General features: G+C 27.4%; 1 protein-coding gene across 2 annotated transcripts in view; it reads left to right on the top strand.

Moving 5' to 3' along the window:
• LOC129965402 (1-phosphatidylinositol 4,5-bisphosphate phosphodiesterase epsilon-1-like) overlaps positions 1 to 17,184 on the top strand; it is a 365,955-nt gene that overhangs the window by 72,174 nt on the left and 276,597 nt on the right. The window contains exon 1 of one of the 2 annotated variants that reach the window (XM_056079249.1): positions 295 to 342. The exons of the other annotated variant lie outside the window; for it this stretch is intronic. The gene's annotated coding sequence lies outside the window, so the exon portion shown is untranslated. Of the gene's footprint in view, positions 1 to 294; positions 343 to 17,184 lie in introns of those variants that run through there. 2 annotated transcript variants of the gene reach the window in all.

The following is a 17,184-nucleotide window of genomic DNA, read 5'->3' as shown; positions in this document are numbered from 1 at the left end:
AATTCAAGTTGAATACCGTTTCAAAATTTATTGAAAAATTGGGGTTCTAGTCAGAGTCTGTGCATTAAGGATCCCTTAATTTCTCTTGAGAACTGGTATCACTGCTCACAACCCTTCGATCTCAAACAAAAAAAGAGTCAGAGGTGGGATTCGAGAGATCGGTTTTCCGAATCCCAAACCTAATCTAAATAATCGGGCAGCGGCGGGCTACGATTCCAGCAACCCTATCAATCTGTTGACCTCCCCATCGCTCGGCGAAGTGGTACAGTCGCCAACGCTCGCACACGGCGTATCGACCGAACACCCGCTCAGACTCACCTAGGAATCGTCTGCAGCCAGGGGGTGAGTACTCCAGCTCTACACCCTTTCTTTCCTGTTCATACGCCATTTCTCATAGGGTCCTGTCTTGTTCTTGACTTCCTGGAGGATGTGTTGGACACGATTCACACCCCTCCCTCGACCCGGTGCTATCGTTTGGTACCGGCACACCCCTCTCCCTCCCCCATCCCTCTCCGGAGTATCATCGTCTGCGAAATGATGTTTGTAAACGTACTTCATGGGAGCCGGTATCACTTACAGCAATTTTTTCCCGGTTCTGTTTCCTGTTTTAGTCACAGGAAAAACATTTAGCAGATGCATTCTGAAGGAGAGAGGAAAAAGGTGTTACTAATTAGTTTTGTCACGGAAAGTAATATTAGTTTTCGTGGTCAACTATTGTAGAGTTAGGTGTAACAGTTCCACTGACTTAACTGTGAACAACTTTTCTAAAATCCTGCTTGCGGAAACTTTTCTAAAATGCTTGTACGGAAGTACCCAGCATGCTTATTATAAAAGGATTTCAATTAAAAAGGTGTAATAAAATTGTAATAAAACATATAGTAAGTTTTAATATATACCGGAATGTGTTTTTACTTTTTTTTCATTTTTATCTTTGGAACTAGAAATTTTAAAAATACCGGTTACAAAATTCATGAATGCAATATTTGAAATTTTGAACTTCTTTTCGAATTACGATATATATTCATTTCTTTCTTTTTTACAAAGAATTGATATGATCAATATTTGTTTTTATTACTGCCGTTTATTTAATGTTTGATTATGATTATATATGTGACAGTGATATAATTAGTTTATAGTTCCAATTACTTTCAGGTTCAAACAATGTTTGAACAGTAACTCAGTATTTTTCAACAAGAATATAGATTTGAATAACATATAAGGGATGGGATACAGCTTTGATATTTATAAAAGATGAAACGATTTTATGGAATTATTTTTTTCAAAACTTTTTGTTATTGTATAACATTTTATCCAACAATTCAGCTCTATGTATTTAAAAACGAATCATTTTTCAAAATTGAATTAAGTTGTGAAGTAATCGAATTAAGTTTTAAAGAATATTTTTCGATGGAATCATTTTGGAAAAATTTGTTTGCATTTTTTTCAGATGTTTGGAAAATATTTTTTGTATTTTGAAAGCTATAGTTATAATTTCGGTAATAAGTTAATAATAATATAAATTAATAGTAATAATTTCAGTGATAATATGTTTTAGATATTCCCGTGAATTCATACCACAATGTTTTTCCATAAAAATATCATTATGTAGTTTTCTTAGTATTGTATTTATTGTTTCTGAATCAAAATGCTTTATAATAAAATTTCATTTTTAAAGAATTGGGGCATTATAACCATAATGAATAATTGCAAAAGTTTATGTACTTAATTACTTTAAAAATTGTAATAGTTCATATATCCTTCAAATTGATACATAAGAGAAATCTAAATTAAAATCGATCTAAAATTGTGACAAGGCGCTACACGCATCAAAAAAAGTTTACATAAACATTTGTAAATAAAATAAAATTCTTGTTTAAGTATTTCAAGTTTATATTGATGACATACATGTATATATTATGATTTATTAGCTTTATTTCTTATTGACTAAAAGATTAAAATTTGTTTTAAATATTTATGCGTCACTTTTTTTTTAGATAAATCAAAATTAAATTTATTCTATCTTCAAGAAAACGCACCTTACGTTTCTAACAATAAATATTACTTGGAATTAATTCTATATCGAGACTGCCATTCACTTGATACCGATGTTTTGAATTAACTTTTTTTATCCCATTAGTTCTTATATTTCCATTTTTGATTAATGACTATTTTCGTAAATTAAATAAGCAAACCAGTATTCTCATTTTTTAATGATCTTCAATATATTCGACTACCTTTTCCACTTAAAAACTTTGTTTTGCTTCATAATTAACGAACCAGAATACTATGTTTAATTTTTATCTACATTCTCATTGATAATTTTAACTGTTGATTTTATAAAAAGAAAAAGAAAAACAAAGGCTGCCTGCACGGCATACAAATGAGCTTTTTTCGGTGTAAGTATTCTAAGCATGAGCTTTCAGCAACACGGTGGGCTGCTCTAATGAACTGTTTAGTGTTAAAAGGGATCTTTAAATGATTACTAACATGAAAAGTTACGGAAGTGCTTTATTTAAAATGATTCATCACTTATGTTTAACTACATTTTGGTGTAGAAGTTACGATACATTTTTAACGAAAAGTCAGGCTTTTAAAGAGTTTAAGTGGCAACTCTACAGTTTTGTCGTTTAATTTATTAATGTGCAAAAAGAAACTAGATTTTTAAAAATTTTGTTTAGTTATATTTAAAATTTATGCATTAATGTTGGCATTGTTAAATAGTATAAATTTTATTAATGCACTTATTTATAGTATTTATTATAGCATGCTTAATTGTAATTGAAATATTTTATCTCTGATGAAAAAATTTGGTTCCTAATAAGTTAGTTATTTTGATTAATTAGAATTAAAAGATTGCGTATTAATTGTTTGCTCAGTTTGTGAAAGATATTTTTAATATCACTTAAAATGATAGTCAGTTCTATTTCATTAAATACAAGCTTCAGCTTTGGAAAATTATTTGGGTTTAATCATTGGTAATATACGGCAAAAAATTATTAACCTTTTAGGAAATTTGCCGATCTAGTAATAAAAAAGCATTGATATATTATTTCGGAACTATTATATTAAATAAAGATTTGATTTTCTCCAAATACAGTGCGAAGCACCGCATTGTCTTGAACTGAACTGTTTAAATTTTGAATTTCAACTGATAATAAATTAATCCTTGAAGGAGTTTTCTAAATAAAGATGATAGACCTCACTGTCTTTCTCTAAATTAATTTTTCTAATGAAGCTTCATTCTTTTTTGTTTTTGCTGTTTCTTCCGTGAATTTGATTTTATTTTTTTAAAAGAAAGAAGTAAGTTTAATGGATATTAAACATTTCTTATTAATTTTAATTACTTTTATTATTATGATATTAATTGATTATTATTATTTAGGATATGCTATGCTTTTTTATTTAGTTATTTTTTTATTTTTTATGCCAAATTTTTTTGTTTACTATTATTTAGAAAATTTGTGAACTAATTATAGAAGTTTTTATAATCGTCCTGAGTAAAAAAATTTCCATAACCCACTGCTAGCAGCGCTGATGATATTTCTGCCATTTTTCAAAATGCTATCATGAATCAATGAAATCAATGAAATAAGTAAGTTTGAATAAGAATATTAATGAAATAAGTTTGTAATTTTTCTAGAATTTCATGGAAATTATGAAAATAAATGATCCCTTATTTGATGGATAAAAGGGGAGGAGAGTGTCCTCTATTTCTTTATGCGCAAAGCATAAATTTATTTTTTAAAAGAAATTCTCTTGTATATTGATATGGACTACGACTTATTTTATAGTTTTCTGCTTTTACTTGCATTTTATAATTTAACTGAATATTTTTTTAGAAAAATGCTGAATACCTGGTTAAACCAAAAAGTGGAATTTAAAGTAAAATAAATAATCATCAAATTAATAATGTTTCTTATTTTTTCTACTTGTGTTTTTGGTGTTAAAAGTATAATATATTTTAAATATGAAATTGACTTAAACGTTATATCCTTAATACCGTTATAGTACTGTAAATAAAAGAAATTAACTAAGCCATTTTTGAATCTGTAAATATACACGGAATCAATCGATGCGGAAAAAAGCAGTTATTTACATAAGATTAAGAAGGCTAGCATTTTTTTTTATTTTCATAATTAACTATTAATTCTATACGTTTTACAAATTATTTCATAAGAAATTCTTTTCACTTATAAATTATAACAGAAAATAATGGGTAATGTTTAGAATTATTTATTAGTAAAAAAACTAACTCCATTCATCTACTATTTTATTCTTTACCATATATTTTATATCATATCGTAAAAACGGTTAGAATCTTTATGCCAGTACATTTTAACGATAAAATATGCATAAAGATATAAAGAGCACTGAGATGATACATATTATAAGAGAAAAGTTTTTAATTCATTTTATAATGAAAACAATAAAGGTTACTGCTACCATGTCAAACGCGTTAAGTGGTCTAGACTTTTTCCGCTTATGCGACGTTTTAAATCTTGTGTAATATCGACTTTTTACTATCGATATCCTCTTGAAGCATGAAGAAGGCACTTGGGATTGAAATGCTGTGCTGGCTTCGAAAGAGCTTTTTTTTTTTTTTTTAGAAAACACTTTTGAACAATATTGGAATCAGCATTTGTTTTGAATTTAATATGCTAAAAAAAACTGATTGCTTCATGCCTTAATTTTGTGAATTTAGGCTCTGTAATTCTTTTTATAAAATAAAAAAGTAATTTTACAGTGCAAGTAAAAAATTGCCTTGTGAATTATTTTTCATAATTATTCATTAGATGTGATGCGATGTTTATGTAGAATAAAAACTAGATTCTCAACAACGAATCGAACACGGAAATCGTATCTCAATTACTTGTTATAATTTGTAACAGGAGATGCTATAATAGAGTTTCGTCTAAACAGTGACTCACAATTGCTGTAGAATTTTGAAAAGTTTTATAATTGTGAATTCAAAATATCCTGCACGTTTGCTCAGAAATTATATAATAATAAAAACTTAAGTTAACCCTTTCTAGAGCCGTGGGAAGTATGCTTCCCACCAAATTTATCAATCTTTGTATGAAATTACGTAGGTTGGCATAAGTTCTGACAAACTTCTTTAGAAAGACAGAAACTTAGATGCTTCAGTTCTTTATCTCACACAAAATGATGTGTCTTGATTTGTTAATTAATTATTAATTAACCAAATTATTTAATTAAATTAAATTTATCTAATAAATTAAATTAATCCCTTTCCTTATTCTAATTTCAAGCCTAAAAATATTTTAACATAATATGACTAGAAAAAATGACCCTTTAAAGGATTAAATGAAATTTTAAAAATTGATCATATTTCATATCTGCAACTTAATTGTAGGAGTTTATATGATAAATAAAGAGAATTCATATTGATTAAATACGATAATTCGGAAATAATTTATAAGGCTAAATTCACTTTTATTCACTGCACTTTGGTATTAAAAAAAAACTTCTTAACAGTTATAGGAGAAGTGATAAAAGTCTAGTTCTTTTTCTGAAAAATTAAAATAATTTCGAAATAGCTATCTGGGCACAATAAAAAAAAAATTGCTTAAATATTTTTACATAAAAGGATGACTTGATTACCTTCCGTTCGATGGATACTATCACCCCCCCCCCGTTCCTAAATCATAAGCTGTCATCAATAAATGATTTCCTGATCCGAAATTGAATTTCTTTCAGATAATATAAGGAGAAAGTGATTAAGTTATTCTTTTTTTTTAAAAGGATAACGTTAGTCAGTAATTAAATTTCGCTTACATGAAAATCTATTGTGTATTCAAACCTTATTTTGTAATACAAAAATCCGTGAAAGGTTTCAATACCAAATGTCAAATTATTTTAATGAAATGGATTTAAATTCAGCATGCTAAGCTGGAGAATGAAGGGAAACAAGTAAGAACTTTTTAAGTCATATATTAATTGTTTTTAAATTCAAGGTTACCTAGATAAATGTTTCGCTTTGAAGTAATGTATTTTGATATGAATCTTGCCATCTTTAAATCTTTATACTCCGACAAGTAATTCAGTTCTTAATTTATTACTTATTACAAGAATGTGCTTATTGTTCTGAAAAATAGGAATATATAATTGTTTTAAATTAAATTTCTCTATAAACAACACCTATATCATGTTACCATTTTCTGAGTAAATGTTTGTAACTATTAAAATTTTCAAAGAAAAAAAATTTTTAATGATTCTTTGTTTTGAATGGTGCTTGAGAGGAGACATCCATGTGCGAAGGGTTAATTATAGTCATATAAGAAGGTGAGATTAGATTCGATGTCCTCTGCTTTTCCAAACAATCCCACTGCACTGGCGGGAGAACAGTTGACGATAATCGATTCAATATGCTTACGCTATGATGTACACAGTGGATCTTTCATGTGGGCTGAGATCTTTGACTCCTTAATCTAGGTTCCTGATATTAAAATTACTTTTAATTCATTGTTTGACCTCTATTCCTTATTTGAAAGTGAATAATGTTGAAATATATATGTACCGAAATTCTGGAGTTTTAGCCCGTATAGTTTTGGTAATCTAATATGTTTAAAAATAATTTATTTTTTATATTTAATTAATTTTAATAAGTTGTCTCGTAAAAAAAGTCTTTAATATTGAGTTTTCAGGCATACACTGATGGCATTTTTTTTAACTTTGTGATTCTTTTCTGGTTTCTTCTTCTTTTTTTTTCTTTTTGTATAAGAATATTTTTAAAATTCTTAGTTCATGTTTTTATACCAACCTGGAATGTACTAAATAATGTAACATGTTTATTCCTTCTTTAATTTTTCAAAAAAAAATAATATCTAGCTTATAAAATCATTTGTCTTCTTTTTCATGAAGCAAGTTCATTATCTTTAAAAAAATGAAGGGTTTGCTGCAAAACAGATGTAGCTCCAATTAGGGGAATTTGGAGTTACATGTACTATCATGTTGTAAAATAAAAACTAGTTCGTTTGGTGCCAGAAAAATATAGCTCCAATCGTTAGTTCTTGCGTTAACTCAAGCAATGGAGATGTTTGCCTCATTAGTTTGTCGCAATATAGAGGTAGTTCCTGGTGCTACCGCCGGTTTTCTGTAAACTTGAATAATTGGAGCTACCTTCTTTTTGCAGCAAACCCTTCAATTGTTTAAATAAATGTCAAGCAAATAATAGTAAGTTAATAGTGTTGTAAAAGAGTTTTTCTTCATCTTATCATACAATTCCAGAATTTTGAATCCTGAATTTAATGAATGAATTTAATGTCTCAATTTCTCGAAAACTCAAACTCTGAAATGCTGAACGTTTCACATATTATTTTTGGGAAACTGGGAAAGCAGTGTTTAAATTCATAAGCTATATATGAACTAATGAAGTATCAATTTGTTTTATTAACAATGGTAAGCGTTCTTAGGTTCTTCAGAAGAGCAATGTTATGAAGCGCAAAATTATTCGGTTCATTACTTCATTTTTTTTCTTTCAAATAATTTTTTCGTTTACCGTGGTAATAATGCATTAAAATTGGAACGGATCTTTTTTAATAGAAATAATTTCAAGTGCATGCGCAGAAATGAGACAGGTGTGTTATAGTTGGCTAGACACAGAAAAGTATTGATCGCTCTATGCTGACAACTGCTGAAATTTATGAAAGAAAGGGTTTTAACTTAAAAGATTTGATTATGTTATTAAATATACTAAAATCATATTTTGGAAAGATGTGCTATTCTGCTCTGCATTTCCCTTTATACTTTTAAATAAAGTAACTAGATATGAAAGAGGGTATGCAGTCATTATTTTTGATGCATTCTCCCAAATGGGGAAAAACACCCTTGGATTCACCCCCCTCCGCCCGATGAATAATATATTCTATATAAACTAATTTTTTATTGTTTTTCTGGTAACGTTTAAGAAAAGTGTTTATAATAAAGCGGTTAACAATTTTGAAATTTTAAATAATTGCTTCTAAAAAAACTAAAGTCATTTATGTATGTGTATTTGCTTGTTTTCGCGCAAAAATCAAAATTGAAAAATATAAATAAAAATAAAGAACCCATTTTGTTACAGACAAAAAGAATATCTAGGAATGTAAAGAAAACTTAAACAATACTGTGAGTAAACTTTATGCAGCACAGTGTAATCTGTTCACATTTCCACGACGTTTATCCAACATAGAGCAAAATTACTTTAAAAGAATGTTAGTTTTTTTTTTTTATATGTAACTAATATTTGAGCATTTAATTATTTTTTAACACCCTATACCGTTTCGGTTCTCGAAATTGTTTATACTCAAATTATCACTATTTTAATGCAAAAATTATCCTTTTCTGTTGATTATGTTTTGAAGGTTAGAATATTAATATATTTTATTAAACATATTGTGAGGCTTACAAACTTAAAAAGTTTTTTCATTTGCAATAATTGCTCTTGCAATTCAATTATCGAAAAAGAATTTTTCAAGAAGGCACAAGAAAATAAATGTAATATTTTTCAGTTTTACAGTTTAGAATCATATTAGATAGATAGAAAACAAGAAGTGAGAAAAGCTTAGAGAAATAAAAAAAGCTAATTTTTGATCAGTTCTGTCTAGTAAATGAATAGAATTAACAAATGGTTAGAGATTTTATCAATTAAATATTTGACTTACCTTTGCGATATTCTCAAATAAATGGTAAAAGTGTTAGGGAAAATTTTAAATTTTCAAAGTTAAATGAAGATATTGTGTAATACATTTTTTTTGTTGTATTAAAATCAAATGCTTTCAATTACTGTGAATCTAACACAAAAGAAGTTTTAAGTTTGTTAATTGTTCTATATAGTAAATGAAATACGATTTAGAAAGACTTTATATCAAAAACACTTAATATCAAAGTAAGAGATTCAGAAATTTTGCAATACTGCAAAGCTTTCTAACTTCCCATTTTGTAAACAATAATTTGTTCAAAACTTTGAAAGACTGGAACAATTCAAACAATCGAAAAGGAAACTCGTTAACCATCTAATTAAAAGGAAGAAAGAAGCAATTGCACAACTCGACTCGTACAGCTGATTTTCCCGAGCAGCGCTCAAACAGCTGTTGTTGTGAGAATCTTGTTTGGAAATTTTAAAGCTTCCTTTTCTTGGATAAAAGCCAAACGATTTATTTCACAATTATTTGAAAGAATCGGGACGAATTAAAGTGATCGAATGCATAAACATTTACAATTGTTTAAAGCATATTAGAAATATGTCTTGTGTTGCTTAATAGCTTGTCTTTATGATATATGTCATATAAATAAAATTAACACAATATTTAATAAATTATTACTACACTTGTCTTACATTTCCTTATATATGATAGATATTAAGAGCGCATAATAGTTTTCTTGTTAATTGTAAATTTAACTTTTAAGTTGTAGAAAAATAGAATTAATTTCAAAATTCATTTTAATCCTTATTTCTTCTGAAACATAGTAGTAGGAAAAACTCAATTTGTAAAATAATATTTGAAACGAAATTAATTTATGAGTTGACAATATTTTAAGTTGTGATTAAATCGAATAAGCAGCTGACTCATTATAAATGTTTTTTAAATTTTAATTTTAATTAATTAAATACTTTTGAAAGTATTTTTCATTCCTTTCAAAGGAACTGCTTTTGTTATTTTAGAGTACTTTCAACTTAATGATAGAATGAGTTATGAAAATAAATGTATAGAAATTTATCTTTAATATGTTTCATCCTTTTTCTCTATTTGGTTTTGATTTTGTTATATCTTGGCTTCTTAATTTGATAAAATATTTGTAAAACATTATTCTGTAAGAAAATCAATAATAATAAGAATATATATATATATATATAATTTCCAAGTATATTAAATATGACGAAAAAAGTATTAAGTAGAAATGAAATTATTTTATTGCAGTTTCTATTAAAGATATCTTTCTTTTAACCAAATTTTTAGAAAATATAGTTAATAATTATTTATATAATAGGAGAAATTATTTATATAAAGAATAAATTCGTTTAATAAAAATTATAGATTTCGACGAAGAGAGCTTCTTCAATGCAAAAACTTATTTTTCTTTCTTAGTTATTGAGAATCAAAGAGATTGGTGCGCTACTTTGAAGAAAATGCGGATATTCTGAGCTTGCGACTTTTTATAAAAAATCATCTTGCTGATTAACATGCTACATATTATTGTTACATAATCGGAGTGAATAAATTTCCTTCCTGCAAAATATATAATTTTTACTATTGAAATTAAAAATTCAGTGTTTAGTATTTCTAAATCTCATATTGCAAATGATTTCTAGATGAGGGTTGGAAAGTTCGGTAAAGATTTCATCTGTCAAACATATAGTATAGTACCTTGAATAGTTGCATGATACAGCTGAAACAATTTCACAACAGCTGTGTTACAAGGAATTTTCCATGTTATGCAGCTGTTAACATTGCATCAGATTATTAATTAATTGATTGTAATTGGATTTTTTTCTCGGAGTATTGAAATATTTCATTGACTGTATTTTGTTAAGTGTTTAATAAAGTTTCGTATGAACTATGAAAAGAAACATTTTAAAATCAAGGATTATAAATGTAAAAAATGATTACTGATAAATTTTAAAACTGTACATTTATTTATTTAGCAGAATAAATGTATTCATTTAAATATAAATTTACTTTTATTTTTCCAGTATTTACGCAGAAACTGTACTCAGTAGTATATAAAAGAAAAAATGATGTTATATTGAAATCTTGTTGCGATATTATTAAATTATCTGTTTTACAGTCAACCCTCCTATAACGCGGTGAGTGCGTACCGCGTTATATGGAAACCGCGCTATTCGAAACTCGGATTTAACCGTACAAACCAGGCTAATTCGTAGCGCGTTCTATGGAAACCGTCTACCGCGTTGTATGGTAACCGCGCTATAAGAAACTCAGAATTAGCACAAATCACATCATTCGTACCGCGTTATATGGAGACTAATAAATACTGAAGACAAGCGATATAAACTTTCTTTTTAATCCTTTTCTTGTTTCTTTTGTGTTTGACATGATGCAAATCTAGGGTTAATAATTACTTTATTATTATTATATTAGACTACAGTACTTACGTACAGTATTGTGTAATGTTGTCCAATTATAAACCACAAATTAAGCGGCAAAAAGCTAAACGAATGGACGGTGCAGACAAAATTTTAGAAAGAATTGGTCACCAACGAGACGTACTGTGAAAGAGCTCTGAGACGACTAAAACCGATGCCGTAAATGGCTAAGAGATAAGTTTGAATGTTTATATAAACATATCGAGTTAAAACCATTCATTGTGTGCACTGAAAGAACTAATGGGACATTGTTGAACGGAAACCCCGCTGTAAGAGTACCGCGTTATAGGAGGGCTGTCGCAATTTCAGCCCTGCGTTATATGGAAACCGCATTCTGAGAGTACCGCGTTATAGGAGGGTTGACTGTATTCGATTTTCAATGTTTCTTTGATGTTTGTTCACCATTTGGAAAGGAGGCTTAAAACCTACTTGAAAAAATATATATTTTTTTAAATTTTCGCTTATATTTTATTAAAATTTCGTACAAGATTTTTTAAATGTTCCATTTATTAATGATTATATATATATTTTTTTAAATTTGGAAAATTGAGGCATTTTAGCTAGGTGCATGGGATATATTTTGAGACTCGTTTATTTAATTTTGCAGCAATAAATATTTAAATAGTTTATCAACTAGTGAAAATGAATTCAAGTATGCGAGCTATAAACTATTTCTTAGAACGAAAAATATTCGATTTTTTTATATCTGTTTTATTTAATTTCCGCTATTTTGTATAAATTTTGGGAAATAGGATTAAGAATCACTAGGAAGATTTTTAATTTTCACTTATTTTATTACAAATGTCGTATAAAATGCTTTACATGTCTAATTTATTAATATTATCATATAGGGTTTACATACATGTTTGATAACTATATATATATTGATTTTATGGGGAACATTAATCTCAGCAATGAGCAGTTAAAAAGGATGTAAGACTTTATTTTCTTATGAGTTCAATAAATTAGAAAGCATCCCCCTCCCTCTCTCTGAACTTCAATCTCTAGTGCCCCAACTTACGAGGATATTTGAGATTTCGTCCAGAAGTAATCTAAAAAGTTCAGATTAATTTTAGATTTGACTTAATGATATTTTGTTAAAGGAAGAAACACATATGATAACCATAGGTTTTAATTGAGATATTTTTTGGTGTTTCTCAATGTATTCCACCCTTTTTTTTTTAACTCTCTATTGCTTTGTATGGTCTCGGAATGTGAAATATTTTTATATTATTCTGTTAATAGTTTTAGTACTTGAAAATGTTTTTAACACTGGCTTGAGCTTATAATAATGTAACTTCATAAAAAGATTATCTAAATTGGTTTTTTTTTTCTTTTGTTCTCTTACAATTCTATTAAATATTTTTATGAACATCTAAAACTTGTTTATTTTTAACAAAATTGGATTATATTTATGATAATGTTTTTAAAATGAAACAATAATGATTTTACTAGATTTTTTTAAAATCTTTTGCACAAATTTTTTAGTATAAGTACTAAAAATTTTTCAAAAGTAAAAATTTTAATAATATCTTTTTTTATCAAAAATTTGTTTCCACCAACTTTTATGTGTATGACTCTAAATTTCATTTTATAGCAAACATCATAGTGAATAATCTCCAATCTTGATAATTTCTATAAGATTTCTTAAATGAGCAATTGGGAAAATATTAAATTTGCATAATAATCTTTAGTAATGAACGCATTTTGATACCAATGCTCTATGACAATGATATTAACCCTTCCAAGCCGAGTGAACTATTCCTTGAATCATTTACATCAAAATATTAAAAGAAAAGTAATACTATCTTAGATTAATATTTGAACCATTTAATGAGAAAAAACTTAAAACTTAAAAAGGTAGATTCTTTTTTTACATCGTTTAACAATTAAATCACAAATCATTAAATACTTTCATATAAGTGGTTCAGGAAATAAACAGTCATGGCTGAAGGAGTTAAAACGGTTATTTATCACCAAAAAGTTACTTTAAGACATGTTACTATTATTTTGCAACCGTCACAATGCGTTTTCTCTTATTAATGTTAATTTATGCCTTATGCTATTTTAAAGCATAAAACTACTTGTAGCAAATGCCCAATGCGCAATAATTAAAAAAAATGGCGTCGTGCACTTGATATGTGTCATCTGATTCTTTTAATTTTCTCCTTGCATTCAGTTTTAATTAAAACATCTATAAATAACACTTAATTTATATTTCAGGATATAAATGTCTTTTTCTACATGAAAAGATAAATGAAGGCTGTAGTAAAGCTTATAAAATGTAGTAAAAAATGTAATAATTGAAAATTTATTAGAGTTATTTGTTTGCAGTGTGATTATAAAATATAATATTATATACAGAATGCTTAATGACTATTGAAAGAATGATATATTGAAATTTTTAATTAATTATCATCTGATATATTTACACTTTTGTTAAATTTGCTTCTTCAGTTAATTATTTATCCGTTAATTCCATTAATATTACAATTTATTTTAATTTTCAAAACCTTTTACGAAGCAAAGAAACGTTCTAGTTACAACCGACGCAATAAATTTTCGAAAGAGAATACGCAATGAATACACAAAGAGATTCCCATAGCTGTGCGGCGAGAGAAAGTCGTTCTCCGCCCAGAGGAGAAATGCGGAGTATCGGGTTCCGGATCATAAAAATAACCGCTGCGACCATTTTCCCGTTTAAATCCGTTTCAAGCACGCTCTTTGTTCTTATTCAAATTTACAGCCTTTTATTCGTTTCAGTTTTTCCATGGATAAACGCTTCTTTTAAACCCTTTGATTTCTTTCATTCGCGTTTTCTATTTAAAGCGTAACGGACTCTTCTGATAAAATAATAGATTCGTATTGTATGTCTTTGATACTCTTATTAACTGTGAATTAATACTTTTTTTTTCTTTAAAAGAAAAAAGAAGAAGAAATTCAGTGCTTTAGCAAATAATAAAAGGTATCAGAATGAGGAAAATTTCTAAAAATTTAAAAGAATGCAATTTTTTTTATTAAAATGCACTATCTAAGGATAGGAAAAAGAATAATAATAATAGGAATCAATTAAGGAAATGTCATCAATATTCTCCTTTAATGTGTAAGTTTAGATAATATTCATCAAGAAGTTAAATGTAAGCACATTTAAATTTACCAAGTAACTATTTCGTCGTGCGTATTGACTTTATTTTAAAGCTGTGAAACAATTCCCATTCAAAATAAGAATATTTGAGTACATTTGCTTAACTAAATTTTCTAATACACTTGCTTAAGGTGTACGTATATATTTGAAACTTGAAATCGTTCAAAATATCGAATATTTTTTAATGCTTCAAAATGTTCTATGAAGCTTTATCTTTCAAACGATACCAAGATGTTGTCAATATTCGGAATATTTCTCGAGTTATAATTATTTTTATTCAGGTACTTTCACTAAAAACACTAGTTTCGGTTTTTTTAAACTCATTTTATGAAGAATGATATTTTTCCACTATGTTGCTTCATTCACAATCATAACTCAACAAGAGATTATTCAAATACAATTATTTATATATCAAAATAATCTGTATAAAATAGAGGATGTTTTGTGCTTCAATCAAAGTTATATTTATAGAAATAAATTTTTAATAGCTATTTAAAACTTAAAATTACAGAAAAAATATCGCTTTTTCTATTCATCGTTGATGAAAAAATTGTTAAACAGAAACTATATATTTTTATAGACAGACAACATGAAGACTAATATTAGGCATAATTTCCAATTAGAATTGTGTGTCTGTACAAATTAGAATTTAAGATATCATGTTTCAAAGAATATGCTAATTAGCCCATTAAATATTATTTAATTAATTAACAATTAGTGTAATATATTTTTTTCTCACTGAAATGAGTTTAAGCAGATATTAATGAGCTACTGTAAAAAAACTGGATTTTTAAAGTTAAAATTTTTAAAAAATCTTCTGGTGTGTATGTATTATATCTTAAATGAATATTTATTTTACCACTAACTTGTATGATTATAATATATTAGTCAGTATACGTATATTACTGTATAATCTGTACAGATTTCAAGAAATGAATATTCAAATTTATGCAAAATTGTGTTTAACAATACTAGGTAATGGTATTTCATATATGCTCATTTCTATTTCCAGCATTGAAATTAGCGTTTCGCCAAATTATTCGTTCCGTTAGTTTCATAATCTTTACGATGCTTATTTGTTTTGTTTTTTGAAAAAAATTATAACTGAATAGATATTATTTTTTCTTATACCGAAAAATTAAAAAGCAGCTTCTCATTAATTATTAATTGGAAATTTATTAAAAATTCTTCAATTAGTTTTAAGAGTAAAAAGAATGTCCAAAGCTAGAAAAGAAATAAAAATTAAATCCTTTGTTATTCTGAGAGAATTTTCCAAAATTTTTATACTGGCAATTTTATTTAATAGATTCTTTATACAGTTAATCTTATGAAATGTCTGTTATCATTTATAATAAATAATTTCATGAAAGAATACCTTTTGCAGTTAATGGAATATATAGTAAATCAAGGATATCGAATTTAAACGAGCATTGGCCAAATCAGAAAACACGTTTATGTGGAAAGTTAAAAATTTCAATTCAATTCTAGTCTTCTATAAACTTCTCCATTTTTATAGTAGATTAGATTTAATTAAGAAACACATTATAAAAAAAAGAAAAGCCAACAGTAAACCTGATTTTTTTCTCTTTTAAAAATAGCCATTTCTTCTGTTCTTTCACCTTTCTTTTTTGAGGAATATATTGTCGACAGTGATTAATTAAAAATTTCCAAATCGAAGTATAGTAATTTCAGTTCTGACCGGAGATTTATTTTTTATAATATTAAAATTAATATTCATAAACAATGAAACCTTTCACTTTAAAAAAATTTCATATGCCAATTTTCAAGTGTTTTCTAACTTGTCTCGCAAATGTTTATAATTCGGTCGTCTCAACTTGAATGAAACAGGCACTTACTTTAACTTTAAAGTAGAATTGTTATACATTAATTCTATATCTATAAAGAAAATAGGTAAAAACTTTTCTCAAAGATTTTAAAATCTTCAAGCCTTGTTTTAATTCAGACAAAAGATTTAAAATTTTCCTGTATATTTTCTCTATGTAAGAGCCTAATGGTAAGGAAGGTTTCTAAAACGGAGGATTTCAGGTTCGAGATCCGAAGAACTGTCATGACCAAATGTTCCCCAGCTAGTTTGTAGTGGAAGTTCGGAGAGGGGGAGGGTGCCAGCACAGGTGTCATCCTCTTCATCTGACTGCGGTTCAAAATTACAAGGTCCGTCTCAAAATAACCAAGTGTTGCTTTAAAAACGAGACGTTAATATAAATGAACTGAGCTGAACTAAAATGTTCTATATCGTAAAATGAGTGAAAATTGCTATTTTTCAAATGCTTTTCTGAAAGAAGTTGCTTACATTTGACTGTTTTTATCTTGATTACACATCTACCTGTTGGTCTGATTTTACTCAAAGAGTTTTAAAAAATTAAGCCGTGAAACTTTTATGGCACTCACTCTATATGCAAATTAGAAATAATAAAACTTTCGATATCTCATAATGTTGTGGCAACAAAATTATCGTGCAGAACCGCGTAAGAAGTGTCAACATCCTTCATATAACAACATGTTTCTAGCCAAACTGTTTTGATGATGCTAAACAAGTTGATTTCTCTCAACAAGTATTCATACAACTCGATATAAATTAGCCTTTAACTAATAAATTGGCATCATAAACAATTTGCTTTAAAATAAGAATCCTTTCATTAAAATAACTAAAAATTTATTTAGAGACATTTTTGCTTTCGAAAATCACTTACTGAGAGGCTATAATGTTTGATTTTTTTTTCAGTAACTACTTCCTAACTTCTTTCCTAAAAATTGAATGGGAAAGGAAATATTTTGAAATGGATATGTTTAAAATTAGTTTTTAGATTAAATCAAAATTGTAAAATTGAAAATTCATTATACGAGGGCAATTCAGAAACTAACCTCCGATTGGTCACAGTGCGGGTAGTGGGGGGAGTAGCGCGCCATCTGT

Source organism: Argiope bruennichi, chromosome 4, assembly GCF_947563725.1.
Source record: "Argiope bruennichi chromosome 4, qqArgBrue1.1, whole genome shotgun sequence".
In the NCBI taxonomy this organism is placed as follows: domain Eukaryota; kingdom Metazoa; phylum Arthropoda; class Arachnida; order Araneae; family Araneidae; genus Argiope; species Argiope bruennichi.
This window is presented reverse-complemented; position numbering and strand designations above follow the sequence as displayed.